Source organism: Catharus ustulatus, chromosome 12, assembly GCF_009819885.2.
Source record: "Catharus ustulatus isolate bCatUst1 chromosome 12, bCatUst1.pri.v2, whole genome shotgun sequence".
In the NCBI taxonomy this organism is placed as follows: domain Eukaryota; kingdom Metazoa; phylum Chordata; class Aves; order Passeriformes; family Turdidae; genus Catharus; species Catharus ustulatus.
In genome coordinates, this window is record NC_046232.1 from 13,813,031 (window position 1) to 13,829,191 (window position 16,161).

A 16,161-nucleotide genomic window follows, 5' to 3' on the forward strand; every position below is an offset into this window, starting at 1 on the left:
GGGAATGACATGATCACCCTCACTTCTGGAGGTACTGGGCTCACTTTGCCTTCCAGATTATGGAGAGGGCACACAGTATAAAGAGACCACAAGCTTCACATTCAGACTGTAAATGAGGGTTTTGCTGCCTTGGCTGTGTTGAACAAGACTCTCCTACTTCTCCATTTCCTCTGCCAGCAAACCTCTGACAACTAAATTGAGCACAAAACAGCCATGCCAGCTTGTATTTCTCTAGGAGGTTGAATGGTACAGGAAGGATTAAGGAAGAGAAGCAGCTTTTCACTCCCACCTCTGGTTCTAGGAAAACTTAATCAATGGCTGGGCACTGCACCCCCTGAAACTGCCTCATGCATGACAGCAGGAGAATGGTTTGCTGTCTCCTCTCATTTCCTCCTTGACCAGCTCTCCCAGACCACTTTGTCCCCCTCTTGACAGCTTTAGCAGTGGTGAAAGGTTTTGTGGAGCATGGACAAAGCGCTGCCTCTTGGTCCTGTCCAGGGATGGAGCCAAGCAGCCGGTGGGTGCTGAGCAGGAGCAGTGCCTGAGGCTGCTGCCTGGCTGTACAAACCAGGGGCTTTTCTGTAAGTGTGTGGATGGCTTCATGCCCTGTTGAAATCTCACCAGATAATCTCTTCTTTCATGTTTTCCCTTTGTATTCATCCCCAGTCGCTCTCCCAGCCACTGCCATCTCATGGCACCTGGTAGTCACAGAATCATAGAATGGTTTGGGTTTGATGGGATGTTAAAGATCATCCAGTGCCAACCTCTCTGCTGTGAACAGGGACACATTACCCTAGACTGCTTTGCTCAAGGCCCTGCCCAACCTGGCCTTGAACATTTCCATCCATGGGGCATCCACAGCCTCTCTGGGCAACCTGTGCTGGTGTCTCACCACCCTCACGGAAAAAATTTCTTCTTATATCAAATCTAAACTGTCCTCTGTCAGTTTGAGTCCATTCCCCTTTGTTCTGTCACTACATGTTCCTGTCCCCAGTCCCTCTCCAGCTCTCCTGTAGCCCCTCCAGGTACTGGGAGGTGCTCTGAGGTCTCCCTGGAGCCTTCTCCTCTTCAGGCTGAATCCCAGCTCTCCCAGCCAGCCTCTCAAGAAGTGCTCCAGACCCCTGAGCATCTTCACAGCATTGCATCCCTGTACAGTTCCTTCCTTTGTTTGTGTGCTCAAACTGTTTCTGTACCAGGAGTCAGTTCTGGTGTGCAGTGCTCTCTTCACTCTTAACTAAGACACATAGTGTGTGTTTAATTAATTTATCTGGCTCAGTCAGTAAGTTCTCTGTTTGATTTAGTACTGCTCCGTTCCTTTTGGGGCACAGAGTGCAGTCAGCTGTGCTGTCCTGCACCAGTCATTCCAAGGGGATTTCACTGTGCAGGGAGCACCAGGGGATGCTCAGCTCTCCGTGCTGGGGCACTTCCATGGGGCACGGACACTCATCCCCTGCTCCCATTCACTTGTCAGGTCACTTTGTCCAAACAGTAATTCCTGCCTTTGGTTCAGACTGTCCTTTTCTCCTTGGGAAGGAACCAACAGGGATTCCAGGCAGAAAATAAATCTCTCTCTTGTGTTTTTCTGCTGTAGTGGTGCTTTAGAAGGAAGCCAAATTGTACAGCAGAGAACAAACCTCGACAAGAAAGAAGATAATGACAAAATGATTCACAGCTAAACAAGCTGGGTTTGGGGCTGCCACAGAGAAGGACCATCCATCACAGACCTCAAAAGCTCTAAGTCCTGTTTTATGAGACTGGCAAGGGAGCTAGAAAGAAAAGAGCAAGGTGATGGAAAAGATGTCCAAGAAATTGTCCTTTCTCAGCCTCTGACCCCTCCCTGCAGTGGATGTTGTTCTCTGGGTGATGTATTCACCCATCCAGGAGGAAAGGTAATGGGACTCGTCATCAGAAGAGAGAGAATAAGAGGCAGAAGAGTTTTAGTTCCTTCTCTTGAGATTCGCATTTTGAGATTTCCCTCAGACCAAAACTTCACCAAGAAAACCCTTCAAACAAACACTTCCTGAAAAAAGCAACAAAGATAAAAGGATAAAATTTTAAGGACCCATTGCTCAGTTCAAAACTCAATCACAGCCTTTTCCATTTTTTTTTTTTTTCCAAAGGACATCTCAGTGTCTTCTTGAAACTCTGCCCACACTGAAAGGTCTGTTCCCTTCAAACACATGGTGAAACTACCCTAAAGAACAGAGGTACAGCACTGGAAATCCAGCCAAACCCTGTGACCTGAATGTAATTTTGTATATAGTGATCCTTTAATCTTATAAATCTTATAAATGAGTTTAGGTATGGTATAACTTAGGAGAAAACTGTGTGGATGTGACATTGAAAGAGAGAGCACGAGGAAGACAATTACCCTCTCCAAAATGGGTTTCAGTCTAGGGTCAGTGAATGAAAATCAATAATCTTTTCATTATAGCTCACATCTCTGGGCTCCACTGAATAACCCCAGCACAGACAGATGACAGTCTCTCCCTTAGAGATCTTGGAATCTAGAAAGGTGCTGCTGGCCAAGCCTAGAGAGCCCAAATGTGAATTTGGGGAGACCACGGGAATCCTGAATAAAAGCAAGGCTCTTACATGAAATATAAAATTATTCTGTAAGGTGTAGACTGTGAAGGGGAAGAAAAGTAACCTTAATACAAGCCACAGACATTTGGAGAGCTGCTGCTGCTAAGCCCAAATTTGCAGTTTGCTAAGCAAAGTCCATATGTCATACCTTCAAAAAGAGAAAGTGAGGTATGGAGGAAACCCAAACAGCAATTAGGTGGGAAAAACAAGTTTTCTGAGAGGTAAATAAATTCCTGTGTACGAGATGTGGCTGAAGGAGAGCTCCAAAATGTTGTCCAGTGTTTAGTGAAATGTTCTGTAAGGGCAACAGAGAATGTTGTATTTACAGAGATATGTGGAACACCTTAAAACCAACAGTGCCCACATTTTGAGGAACAGAAAGGCACCAACACAGATCCCCTTGTAGGCAGAATAACTGCCTAGCAAACTGTTTAAAATCTGCAAATATGGTCCAGCATTGATGGAGGAGGTGTGGGCTTTAAAAGGACACTGGAGCATGTTATGATGGTATTTTAACTCAAATATGCAATGATACTAAGGGAAACTGTATAAAAGTAAATTTGTTTTGTACTTTTGGCACAAAAGACCAATTCAAAGGCAAGTAATAATTATGATTTATTTTAGCCTATCTTGTAATTCTTCCAATAAGATGGGCAGGTAAATTCTCTGGTGGCCAGATACAGTTACCACTGGAATCAGTACTAAAGATGCCATTTACCTCTGAGGTTGGGAACATAAATCCCAAATTCTTCTATTAAAACCTAGTCTAGACAGGTAACTGCTTGCAAGTCCTGAAAAGACAGCAGGGAGAGCCCTCAAAAGGATGTCTAAATCCCCACAAGTTGGCACAGAGAACACTGCTTTCAGACAGAAGAAGAATTGATTCCTTAAGACAATATAGCAAGGAAAATGCTCTATGGCTTTTACCCACAGTGTGAGAATTGGATGAAATCATATATAACATTTGGGCACTGTCACACAGCAGCCTGCAGATCACGAAAATTCCACAGCTGCCACTCAAGAGCCATCACTGCATTAGTGGACATTGATGCACCACTGAAATAAACCACACAACAGGAGACATGTTGGGAAAAATAGCTGACAGATAAATGTTCAAACCAAAAATATTCTCTAAAATTTAGGATGAGCATTCCTGCAAACATAGTTGAATGAGTCATGCTTTCAGTTAATGGTTTTTAATGAAAGCATAATGGGAAGGTGAGGGCACTTTGGCCCCTTAAGTTTGGCCCATACACTCCAGCCTTGTCCAGCCAATGTCTGGAGTCCCTGGAGCCTCCTGTGGGCATTGGGAATGTACAAAATCCATGCTGGATTTGTACTAAATTTGTACTAAATCCATCCTCAGGCTGTGAGCCCTGCACGACTCAGTGAATCTCCTCCCCACCATAAGGATGTTGCAAAAGGGATGAAAACTAAAAGCAAGTATTTTGGAAAGCAAGAGACACCAGACCTGCTGGTCATTCACAAATTTAACAGATTGCTTCTATTTGGCACTTTCAAGGATCTTGAGTACAAGTTTTGACACTATAGCAAAGGGTTTTCTCTCATGAGATTTCTGGGAATGTCAAAACTGTAGTAAAACTCTGATGGTCTGCCAAACTGTGCATGGTATTTCAGAATTTAGAGGTGCAAATGGATGAGCAAGGCACATAATGGAGTTTGCAGAACTGCTTCTCTCTGTCTTTGGGTACTCTGCTGTAAAATTGGCTTTGAATCCCTAAAGCAACTTCTGGAAAAGGACTGATTTTATAAGGGAGATAAATCCTATCAGGTATGTGAGCATATAATGACCCTCATACCCAACCAGTTTAGTAATATTATTGTTTAATTATACCCAACAGCACAGAAGAGAGAGACATCTCTGATGGGTGAGCTACTGCATGCAGATTTACAGGAAACCAGTCAGCTGCACTTGATGGTACAGAGCAGGAAGCAATCCAGTTGGAGAACAGAAGAAACTGGAAATGAACTGTGCCAGGGTTGAAGAGAAGGTGCCAACCAATGTATTTATCTTCACTTTTGCCAATACACATAATGGAGAAATGGGTAAAACTTCAGTGCTAATCTGAGACTGCAGTGTGAGAAAGTTTCCATTTCTAGCATAAAAAACCCCAACCTTGTCTTTTCTGCTAGACTGTGATTCTGATGTTGCTAAAACATTCTTTCTCCATCAATACCTGAACAGATGAGATGCCATGGAACATGCAGGAGTGGAGAACCTTGGCATCTAGGAAAGAAAGGGCTGAGCATAACATTCATGAATTACATGCGTTTGTCAGTTCCAAGTAGGAGGCCAATGGCAATTGTATGCAAGTGATCAAAACAAGAGCAGAAGTGAGGTATCCTGTGTGGATTTAAAAGCTGGAAAAGGGCACTGTGATGTTCGGCAGAGGCCAGCTCACTCAAGAACTTATTTCTCAGGAAGGGTTTGTAGCCCACACTGAACTTGAAGCCTTATTTCTCAGAGGGGTGATGGTGCCTGGGCCGAATAATTCAGATATGTTGTATGTGCCAGTGAGAGCTGGAAGCAGAGCATTGAAGGTGAGCTGAAATAAGGATCTTGGTTAACTCCAGGTTCTTTGTGTCTGTAATCCACATTCCTACCTGGATATGGCAAAAGAATGGCCAAAATGGTCCAAAACACATTCATGTGCTGATGGCTACAGAGGAAGTTGTGTGTGCCTAGCTCTGTGCTGGTACACAAATGACTTTGCAGATGAAATGGGTACAGCACTGCAGAGGGGATCAAGGGCATGCTGGGGTTGGTCTGGAGCATTTCAAAACACTGGACAGATTCAGAGCCGAGCAATGAAGACCCTTCTGTCCTCTGCTGAACACATCTCAACATTATTGGTGGTGCAGAATCCTTTCATGTCTCCTGTAACAGGCAGGAAGCCACACAACAAAACTGGCAGGGAGTATGAGTAGCATCAAGGGTTTTTTTCAGGAGACAAACTGCAGGGAACCTGGGAATTATGAAGGCACAAGGATTTTGTCCTGACTCTGGAACGTGGCTCCTGGTGTTGAAGGACACGAGGAAGGGTCACAATCCCATGGGCTGGCTGGCTAAGCAAAGGGGTGATCCCTTTTCCTGCTGACACACAGTGATGGTTGCAGGGTAGCATTAGCTCTGTGGCCACTGACCACCCTGTTTTTTGAGAGAAGGCCCAAATATCAGTGGTGGAGGGCTAACTGGGAGCCCAGTGCTCCTCCCTGCACAGTGCTGGTGTAGCAGGCAATATTAGCAGAGTAAGAACCCTGCAGCCTATCAGGATCACTTACATATCAATTACTACAAGGCAGCAGGGTATTATTTATACAATAAGCGCTATACAAAACAGCAGAGCAATATTTAGAGGGCAAATACTATGGACAGGAAAGCTACAATTTGTTCTGCAGCAGCAGGATGTCCTGTGCACTCCAAAGTGCCAGGCAGGATGAGGGTGATGCTTTCATGCCAACTGCTGTATGAGGACAGGTTATTATTTAAACCCCAGATACAATGGTAGGGAAAGAGTATTATTTACTAACCAGACCGAATGCAATAGCAGCAGTGGCAGTAACTGCATGGTATAATTTACAACAGAGGAAAAGACATCATTTGCAGACTGGTTATTACAGAATGGGAGGTGTTTGTGGTGGTAGAGCACTGAAGTATTACTTTGAAGCTGAGCACTATAGAGGTACAGGGTATTATTTATACACCAAACACCAGAGAAACTATTTTTTGGGGGTAAGTAACAGTGACAGTTAATCATTTATATGAAAGCCATTCTGTAATTTCCAATATGTAACCCACATTATTATTTCAACCTTGAAACTGTGGTATGGATGATGTAATGTTAATTATACTGAGATCTACAGCTGCTCTACCACAGGACTGCTAAGCTGCAATAATCTTCTGCAGTCAGTAGATTTATGCCAGCAAAACTCCTGAATCTGCCCTGCCCTGTGCAAAGCCTGTGCTGCCTGGGGATTTCCAGGGGTGTTTATCCCTGACCCTGTGCAGGATCCCAGCAGGAGCCACAGGTTTTGCTGTGGATTACAGGTTATTCAATCACCAGCACAGCGACAGCTCTCTCAGCAGAGGTGCAAATGATGGATGGGAGCTCCAGCTGGAAGGGATCAGCAACCTTTTCATCTGTTTATCAGCTGCTGGCCTTTGCATCTTTTCCCACACACCTTTCTCATCCAGTCTGTGATCTAAACTCAGGCAGGAGATGTTCCTTGGTTATTTCCTTTTAGTTTCCCCTACAGATTTTTGTGTCCTATCAAATTATTCCTATTAAATCAAATTTGTATATCCTACAGCCCATGAAAAATTATTATTTTTGTCTACACTAATAATAAAGTGTCCAAGTCTTTTTCCCACTGCTAAGCAAGGGCACCGGGGAAGCCAAAGGCACATGGAAATTGCCAGACCAGATGAAATCAATGGTGTAGGCACATGGAAATTGCCAGACCAGATGAAACCAATGGTGTGTTTTCAGACCAGTATCCTGTCTTAGACAAGACCCATATAACCAACTTCAGAGCAAAGTTCTCATCATAGAAAAATAGGGAGTAAATTGCTGAGGAGGAAGTTTCTTTTTAACACGAGGCATTTAGTGGTTACCTTCTGCCTTGAAGCATGAGTATTTACATTCCATATTCTCCCACTAATGTACACTAGGTTTATTTGGCATGGCTTAATAGACAATTTTACTCCTCTCAGGCCTAACCCGTGAGCACTACCCTGCCAGAAGAAATTTCCTGTCCTGCTCACTTCATCCTCATGACATGAGGTGGTTGCTCTTGCAGATGCCCTTTTGTCTCTTGTCATTTGATGTGGCTCTGTTGAAGCAAGCCTCTTTCCTCCAGGACCTGCCCTACCCAGCGCTGGGCAGAGAGGAAGGCTGGGCTCAGCTCCCCCACACCAAGGGGTGTCAGGAGGTCCCTGGCTCCCAGGTGGCTCCCTGATGACATGGTGACAACCAGGACTATCCATGTGTTCAGGGGTTGGGTGGTGCCTCACTAATATCACAGCAAGCACCAGGGCCAAGCTGTGCAGATCTGCCTCTCATGGCACATCCCCTGGCCCAAGTTCTTCACAGCAATCTCTGCTCCTTTCCATCACAAGCCCCAGGCAGTCAGGACACAGGTATAGCCTGCTAGGAACTGAGCAGTGAGGTAGAGCTATTCATTTACCTGAGTTAATTTTGGGCCTTACCCAAAGTTCTCCCTACTTCAATTGCCCCAAGTACCCTCTGGCTTGCTCTGTAACTGGGTTTGATGGAAAAGCCAGGAGCTGCTGTGCCTTGGTTAACATCAAGAGCAACTACAAAGGTGAACACCCAGAGGATTATGCTTGTCAGAGGTCTTTCATTACCCTACTTTCATCTCTTGCTCCCTTCTCTCAGCAGAACTCTTTCTGTGGCTGTCCCCCTGCCCAGCTCCCTAGCACAGCAAGGTTTCCCCCTCAGCCAGCCTCAGGAACTGCCAGAACTATGGAAACCACAGGCAAAGCCAGCTCCAGGCTACTTCCATGCAGTGTGTACAGCAGGAACGGGGTCCTGGTGCCTTCTGGACATCGCTGTGTGCCCAACATGCTCAAGTCACAGCATGTCCCTTACCCTTGCTTGGTCACAGCAGCAATGACAGGGCTCCAGCTGCCTCCATCCGTGTGCTGAGCCTTTGGGAGCACTGGATGGCACAGCCCATGGCACAGCAGCAATGACAGGGCTCCAGCTGCCTCCATCCGTGTGTTGGAGCCTTTGGGAGCACTGGATGGCACAGCAGCAGTGACAGGGCTCCAGCTGCCTCCATCCGTGTGCTGAGCCTTTGGGAGCACTGGATGGCACAGCCCATGGCACAGCAGCTGGGCTGTAAAGCAGGGGAAGGAAGCGGGAGCAAGGCGGGCCATGGGGCTGCTACTTAACACCTCAGGGCATTTCAGCAGCTAAAGCACCTGGAGAGTCCTGGGTGCCCAGGCAGAATGATTCTGGGATTTCTCATCCTTCCCCCACCCTTCTGCTCTCTGCTCTGGACGGAGCAATCACCGCGGAGGGGGAATGCCATGCAAGCGAGACGTGGAATTTTTCTTAAAAAAGGAAAGTCCAGTGAAAAGCACACAGAAGGAAAAAAAAAAAAATCTCGGTGTGAAGCGTCTCAAAAAAGGCTGCGCGGGTAGCGCGACAAAACCCCCTGGCTATTCATGAGGCCAACAAAAAGCTTCTTTAGATTTATACTGTGAGCCCATTGAGAGCAGGGAGGGGGCAGCGCTCACACACCGCCCCTGTGCACACAGCGGAGCCGCAGCCCGGCCCCGCACACACAGACCGGGCTGTTCTGCCCGCTCACAAGGAACCTCTGAGCTTCTCAAAGTAAACTCTAAGGTTTCCGTTGTTGCGCTGGGCTCAAGTAATTTTTTTTTTTTTTAAATATATAACAGCTCCCTCTCTCTTTGCTGCGCCTCTCTCTCCGTCGCTCTTTAAACAGCCCCGGCTGCTCGGGGCTCTGCAGCCGCCGTGCGCTGCTCCCTATGTGGTCCCGAGCCCATGAACACGGCTTTTGTTGGTGCTGCTGGGAAGCTGCCGGAGAGCGGCACACACAGCCCGGCTTGTTCCACACGTGGAGGCTGCACAGGGCTCGGGAGGGGGAGAGGAGGAGGAGGAGGAGGAGGAGGAGGAGAGCAGCTTGGGTTAGGTTGTCTTGTGGTAGAGCAGCCGTCCCACCGCTGGCAAGGGAGAGGGGGAAGCAAGGAGACGGAGGGGTGGTGGTGGAAAAGATGCCTCAGGCAGCTAAGAAAGGTCCCGTTGATTTTTCGAGAGGGACCAGCTGGCTCTGCACCAGCACACGTTGCCGCCGGGAGCAGGCAGCAAGGGGAGGACTGGATCCTGGGTCCGTGCAACTTAGACTTGCAGGGGATCTGCCCCGGAGAGGGAAGAGGAAAGACCAATAATGGAGTGGATTTTGGAGTTTTGGGGTTCCTAATTATTATGTGCATTCCTGGGTGAGACCAGAGCACTGAACATCTATCTAACCTTTTTTTTCTTTCTTTCTTTTTTTTTTTTTTTCAAGTGTACATTCATTTGTTTCTGTCTTGTAAGTGATACCATCCATTCTCTTTTCCTTTAAACCCCTTAATGTTCCTTAGCCCTTGGGAGCGTTTTACAGCAATGAGCTGCTGTTTGCTCTGATGGAATCCAAGTCTGCTGAGTTTTGTTTAGTGTCTTCTTTTCCCCTCCACCTCTTTCACACCCTCAATTTCCTATCCTGTCTGCTCTCTTTGCCCATTCATCCTCCAGGCTTCGTGCTGCTGTCAAACCTGGCTACTGTACACAGAGGTGATTATATGAAACATTAAACAGCAGTTCAAGTGGAACAGATGGAGCTTCCCCCCAAAGACTGCTCAGGCTGCAGAAAGAGCTCAGCCTCTGTCCCATCCAGTGATGGTGGGAGGTGATGCCTCCCCTCTTCCACTCTGACAACAACTTTAAACATCTCAGAAAGGGGCAATGTCCCCTTTGACCTGTCAGGCAGATACAGTCTCTTCAAGCCAGAAGGAAAATATAACATCAAACAACCAAAGCAAAGAAAGAAATAGTTCAGCTTCCAATAGTGCCTTTGCAGGATTTGAGATCCTACAAATTTTAGTCCCCAAATCACTGGCCCCTCTGCCCAGCTGACATCCTTTACAGGGAGCTTATAGATGAAAACCAAAGTGGTGAGGAATGCTAAGAAATTCCTCTCTCCCAGCTATTTCATTGTGGGATCTTTCCCCCTTTCCACATCTGGCAAAGCTATTTTAGAAACCAAGGAAAGCTTTACAAAGTGACATTTTTTGGCTAAACTACTCAAAAGGGAAAGGTTAAAATGTACTCTCTATACCGTGTGCAGAGCTCTACTGAGCACAAGATTTAAATTCGAAGTCTTAAAGAGTAGTAAATGAATGGAAAGAAGTAATTTCTGATAGAGACAAATAAAACCTTTTTTTTGCTCGCTCTGCTTCTGGAGAAGAGCTCAGCTCCCTGAAAACTACTGCTAAAAATAAGCTTCATCTGTGACTGGGTTTGGAAAACGGGCAGATACTGAGGAACACCCGGAGCAGCTCACTGGAAGCAGCCCAGGGGACTCTGCCAGCCGCCAGTCCCTGACATCCTCACGTAACGGGAGAGCTGTCAAACCCTCATCCTGCTTCTTTTCATTCTCTTTCTGAATTTGTCAGCCCCTCTGGAGCTCAGCACCCTCCAGCTCAGGGTCACCCTTTGCCTGCCCAGCAATGACACCGAGCAAAGCCACGACCACAGGAAAACTCAGCTCTGCTTGGGACACTCGCCACAAATCAGCAGGACAGCAGCCTCCATCCCCAGAGCTCGGGAACAGCATCAGACACATCCCCTGAGCTCTGAAATCCATCACAAACACCGATGGGTCTGTTGGGGAGGGAGAATGGGGATAACCCTGGCTCTGCTCTCCCACCTCACATTTCTGACCCAGGATCTCTGAATCCATCCTTGCTTTCCCTCCCTTCCCCAAGCCCACCAACAAACTTGGCACAGAGCTGTTGCCCCTGGCTATAGGTCTGCTCCCCATAAGGTGTGGGATGCTGGTGGGGACCCATCCTGCCCAGGTGAAGCCCCAGGCACAGGATCCCCTTCACAGCAGCGCTGCTTGCAGGAGGGAAAAGCTCTGCCTCAATCAATTTTACAACTTTTCTCACATTTCTCTGCTGGTTGCTCAGCAGGGAAACAGCCAATCCACTGACTGAGAGCCTGCTTCAGTAGAGACAACCTAGCAAAGTTAAGGAAAAGACACCAAAGAGAGAGAAGGGAGGAAAGTGCGATACATTACCTTTAACAGTTCAGTGCAGTGCTTCCAGAATCTAAGTCCCATACACCTGGCAGAGAAATGAGGTCTTTTTCAGTGTTCAAGAAGTAAAGAGCTTGCCACTTCTTGCTGTTACTGTATGTCTTCTTCACAATCTCCAGATGAGTTTTCCTGCGTTTTTGATTTTTTGGGTTTTTTTTTTCCTTCCCCGGTTTCCCAGAAGAAATCAAAATTCCCTATGTGGTATTTCAGGTCCTTTCAGGCAGTGGCAGCAGCAGCAAGCTTGAAGAGTAAGTACTGTGTGTGAATGGCAAAAAAGAGAGAGAGGGTTTCAGACCACATTAGCTGCCACTGGCTGCAAAAGAGACCATCAAACTCCTGTCAGCCTCCTTAGATACCTCTTGAAGAGCTGGCACTCCAAGGGTATTGGATCCTCCTCTGGATTTTAGAGTAAAGGTAGGCAGGCATCCAGGGGGCAGGGGGAAATAGGAGGGCTTATGGACCAAAAAGGAAGCCCAGCCTCTTGGAAAGAAGGAGAAAAAAAAAAAACCTAAACCAAACACCCAACCCAGAAAAGAAAAGAAAGGGGAAAAAAAAGCATTACCAAAAAAAATACTGTAAATGGAGAAAGCCAAATGGGGAGTGGGGGGATTAAATTTAGCCCTCTGGTTTGGAAGCAAACTGGCTGGGGCACCACAAGTGGTTGAGAGAGAAGGAATAGTTTGTGTAATAAAAAGAGAACGTGGTTTATGCAAACTAAAATAAGATGAAACTAATTAAGGAACCTGAGCAAAGTATGTGTGTCTGCAGTGCAGTCAATATCACTGCAGTCTGAGCAGAAAGGAGCAGAGCCCAAAGGCAGCAGCAAACAGGACAGTCCAGGGAACTTCTGCATGGCCCCACTTGGTGCTGAGATAGAGAGGCAGGTGATGGAGGGAAGGAAGGGATGCTCAGCATTAGGAAAAGGGAAGCACCCAGAACATCAGTCACTGATAAGTGATATACAGGCAGAGAAGGAAGGTGTTTGGGAATGAGTTCGTTTAAAGGTTATTTGGGGTGAACTGTGGAGAAATGGAAACCTGTACACACACCTAGTAATGGTGGAGCCTGAAGAGACTTCCCCAAAACTGAGGAGGATTCCATAACAGAATCCTTGGCAGTAGTGAAGTTGTGAGGAAGTGCTGAGAGGACTTTAATGTGCTTTTTTTTTCTTCTGTGGGGTTGCTGCTACCTTTGAGATGGATAAAAAGCTGTGAGTGGGGAGGAGGAAATGGGTCTGTCACTGCAGACCTACACCTTGGCTTGTGAAGGGGCCAGATGACAGCTGGGAGCAGGTGAGAAACTGCTGAGATGTTCAGAGTTGAGTAAAGCACTTCTGTTTGAAAAATCTGTTGTTTCTAACATGGAAGAGCGCACCACCAGCCTAAGGTAAAGGCAAAGTCTGAAGCTGAGTACAGGCAGGTTCCCCTGTGCCCTCCTTGCACCAAAACCATGTGGCTGCCCTCGATATCTCCCCTTCCATTTATCTTTTAATATGATCTTTAATATCTCCACTTCCTGCTCTTTTCCCAAGATCCCCCTTTTCTGTCTGACTTGTGATATAACAGTTTCTCCTCTCTCCATAAATTATTTTGGTCCTATGCCTCACTTCAAAACTTTCTTCCCTGACTGCCTCATTTTTAAACTTGAGGCTCATAACCACCAGCCATGCATCCATCACCCTGACAGGTAATGCTCCCAGACCACAGAGCATGGAGCCTCACTTCTTCCTGCAGGTACCTTATTCCATCTCAGATATTCAATACCAAATCTTGGGTGTAAATTTCCCTTTGGATTATCTCCCCCATACCCTTTTTTCCCCCAGTATTGCAGCACTAGATATCCATTTCAAAACTTTCCAGGTGCCCATGTGTTAAAAGTCCAAAGGGTAGTGAGGGAAAGCTTTGGAAAGGACAGTCCAGGTCTTTGCCTTTTGTCCTGGACATTTTTGGCTTTCTGGGCTGCAAGTGCACATTGTTGGGTCATTCTAAGCTTCTTATCCAAAATACCAAGTCCTGCTCCTCAGTGAGAGCAAACTCTCACTCTGTTCTCTGCCCAGCCTGTATTTGTGCTTGCTTCCTCCACCTCACAAGCCTGTCAGCCTGTATCAGTGAGTGTTCATATAAAATGTAATTCTTCATCTGCTGAGATAAACCAGGGCCCTTCCCACCTACCTATCCATCCAAGGGCTGCCATCACCTGCAGGTGCTGGGTGGGCTGGGACAGCCAGGGCTGTGCTGGATCATCACCTGCCTCACCCATCACTAGCTGGGGTATTTCCTCATGGTGTAGCCATGGCAATGAAGGGAGGCAGGCAAAACACACTGCAGATGGGGCATGACAGCTCATGCTCTAGGCAGGACTTGGCATTTCCAGCTGGGTGTAAAAGACACATAGACAGGATCTATAAAATGTGACCTGGCTGATTTTGCTCAGACTCACGTACGTGAGACACTCTGAAACAGCTCATCCTGACCACAGCCCTTTCTCCCTGAAACATAAAGATCTTTTGGGAAATGTACATGTTTAGTTGTTTTGCTGTGGAATAACTGAGCCCTCTGTACCCTCTGCTGCTGCCGTGGTTTGGCAAAGAAAACCTCATTTGAACCTTTGGTGAGCTTCAGCCAGGGAACAGAGAAAATTCCACTTCAGAGCTGACCAGTTAGGAAAATGTGATGCTCCACACATAGTGGTTTCTTAGCAGCTTCAGAAAAGGGATAGAAACTGCTCAGTACCTGCTGGCTGTCCCAGTTTTTTGTCTGCATCAGGAAGGATTGGAAAAACAGCTAAATATGTTCAGAGAAATTGTGATTCATAAACTGCTCTTGTGTTTGTTTGTTCTTTAAGCTGAGGCCAGGTCAAAAAAAAAATCACATAGATGACTTTTGTTTATTGTTTAAAGAAGGAAAGCAACAGTTCATGGCTCTTTGAAATACAGGTGACGCATTGCAAAAGTCCTTGCAGTTAGGTAAGGTTTTTACATGTCATTATACAGTTAAAATGAGGATTATGTCTATTCCCAGTCAAGTTTAGCCTTCAGGGAGCATGAATATTTGAACAGAGAACAAACCCTGTGGCCAAGGAAAAGTGGATAATAGCTTTTCTGTGAAAATTATTGAATATCCAGAATTTATATAGTGGAAGCAGTCACTGATTGAAAATGGCCAGAAAAGGGAAAAACACCAGACAGAAAGAGGTTGTGTCAATTAAGGTGATAGTCACAGTTTTTCAAAAACAATGAAAGGTGGAGTTGGGTGGGTTTTAAGCCAAGAGAGGGAGCGAAAGAAAAAATAAATAGCAAAAGAGTAGAATAAACAATAAACCTTTCAAACTGCTTTAAAAAATTGTGCTAATCAAACCACTCATGGTTGTGAAGTGCTGCTCCTTTTCTACAACTGTCAGAGCAGTCATCTCACATCTCTCAGCTTGAAAAGGAGGGTATTGTTTCCCTAAAACACTTATCATTTCTGGAATTATTGTGTTCTATTAAAAGCTAATTTGGCATTTTTAAAAAATGCACTGGGGACACGAGAAGGGGCTGTGGGATCCCAGCTACTCTGTGCACAGGTAGTTGAGTGGGGTGCACAACTTCTGTGTAAATAATTAATGCACAAATTCTGTCTGTGCACAATTTCAGTCTATGAACACTCATCAGGTTCTGAAGATTTAGGGTCAATCCAGGACCTTTGGGCTTGTGTCCCAAAAGTGTTGTTCATGCTTTTGCAGTCAGCTGTCTGACTTTGCAACAGCCACTCCTTGATCAGCTCCCTTCAGCGATCGATATTTGCTCTCGCTGCCCTGCAGTGCTACCAAAGCTCTGACACCACACTGAACTGAGACACTCGGGAGCAAAGTGTGCTCCAGGCTATGGGGAAAGCCAATGTTAGAGCCAGAACATCTCCATCCCCAGCCCTCTTCCCTCCTTCAAAGCCAGCAAGGCCCTGATCTGCTGCAGCAGCCCAGGAGTGTTTGCTGCTCTGCTAAGCTGTGTCTGGGCAGTGATGCTCTCTAAGGGTGAAGCTGCCACCTCAAAATGTCAGCTTTGACTCTCACATTTGGGTTCTCCATTTCTCTAAGCCAAGATCCCACGATGGGGAAAGCATGGTGTGATACAGAAATGTCCATGTCATGGCTTTTGTTGTTGAGGGGGGATCATTGTATGGTTTTGGAGGGATGAAAAGGGGCAGTGCTGACACACCTCTAGTTAAAAATTAGGATGGGCCTAAAAATTTGCAGGAGAGGCTTTCCCTACTGAAAATTTATCCTGAAAGCATGGAAAAGGACTGAAAAGAAATGAGTCAACATCTGGGGGTAAAAAGGACACAGAGGAACCTCCCCACCGAACACAGCACCTGTGCCCCTTTATTCCAGTGTGAATATCAGCCTTGTCGGTGCAGGTGGAAAATTCACCCCATATTTAAAAAGCCAACCCCATAGACACACACGACTTCTCCCAGCCCTGTTTGCATCCCAGATTGGAAACACTGCCCTTCCTGCACCTCCTGAGCTGGACAAAGTCCCCATTGAAGCTGCAGTGGCCAGGAGGCTCCAGCTCCTGCTGAATGAGCTGCCTTCTGCTCTCAGCCCGTCCCGGCGCTGGCAGACGTAAACAGCGGGGCTCGCCCCCACCCCGATATTGTGGCTTGTTCATCCCCTGACAAAAATAGAACCCCGGGCTGGAGGGTGGGATGGTGCACACAGACTGAG

The 16,161-nt window shown here is 46.5% G+C and overlaps 1 protein-coding gene across 1 annotated transcript in view; it reads right to left on the reverse strand.

Moving 5' to 3' along the window:
* Positions 1–11,744, reverse strand: part of ACAN (aggrecan) — a 46,696-nt gene extending 34,952 nt beyond the window's left edge. The window contains exon 1 of the mRNA XM_033071121.1: positions 11,440–11,744. The gene's annotated coding sequence lies outside the window, so the exon portion shown is untranslated. The remainder of the gene's footprint in view (positions 1–11,439) is intronic.
* Between the last annotated feature and the right edge of the window lie 4,417 nt (positions 11,745–16,161).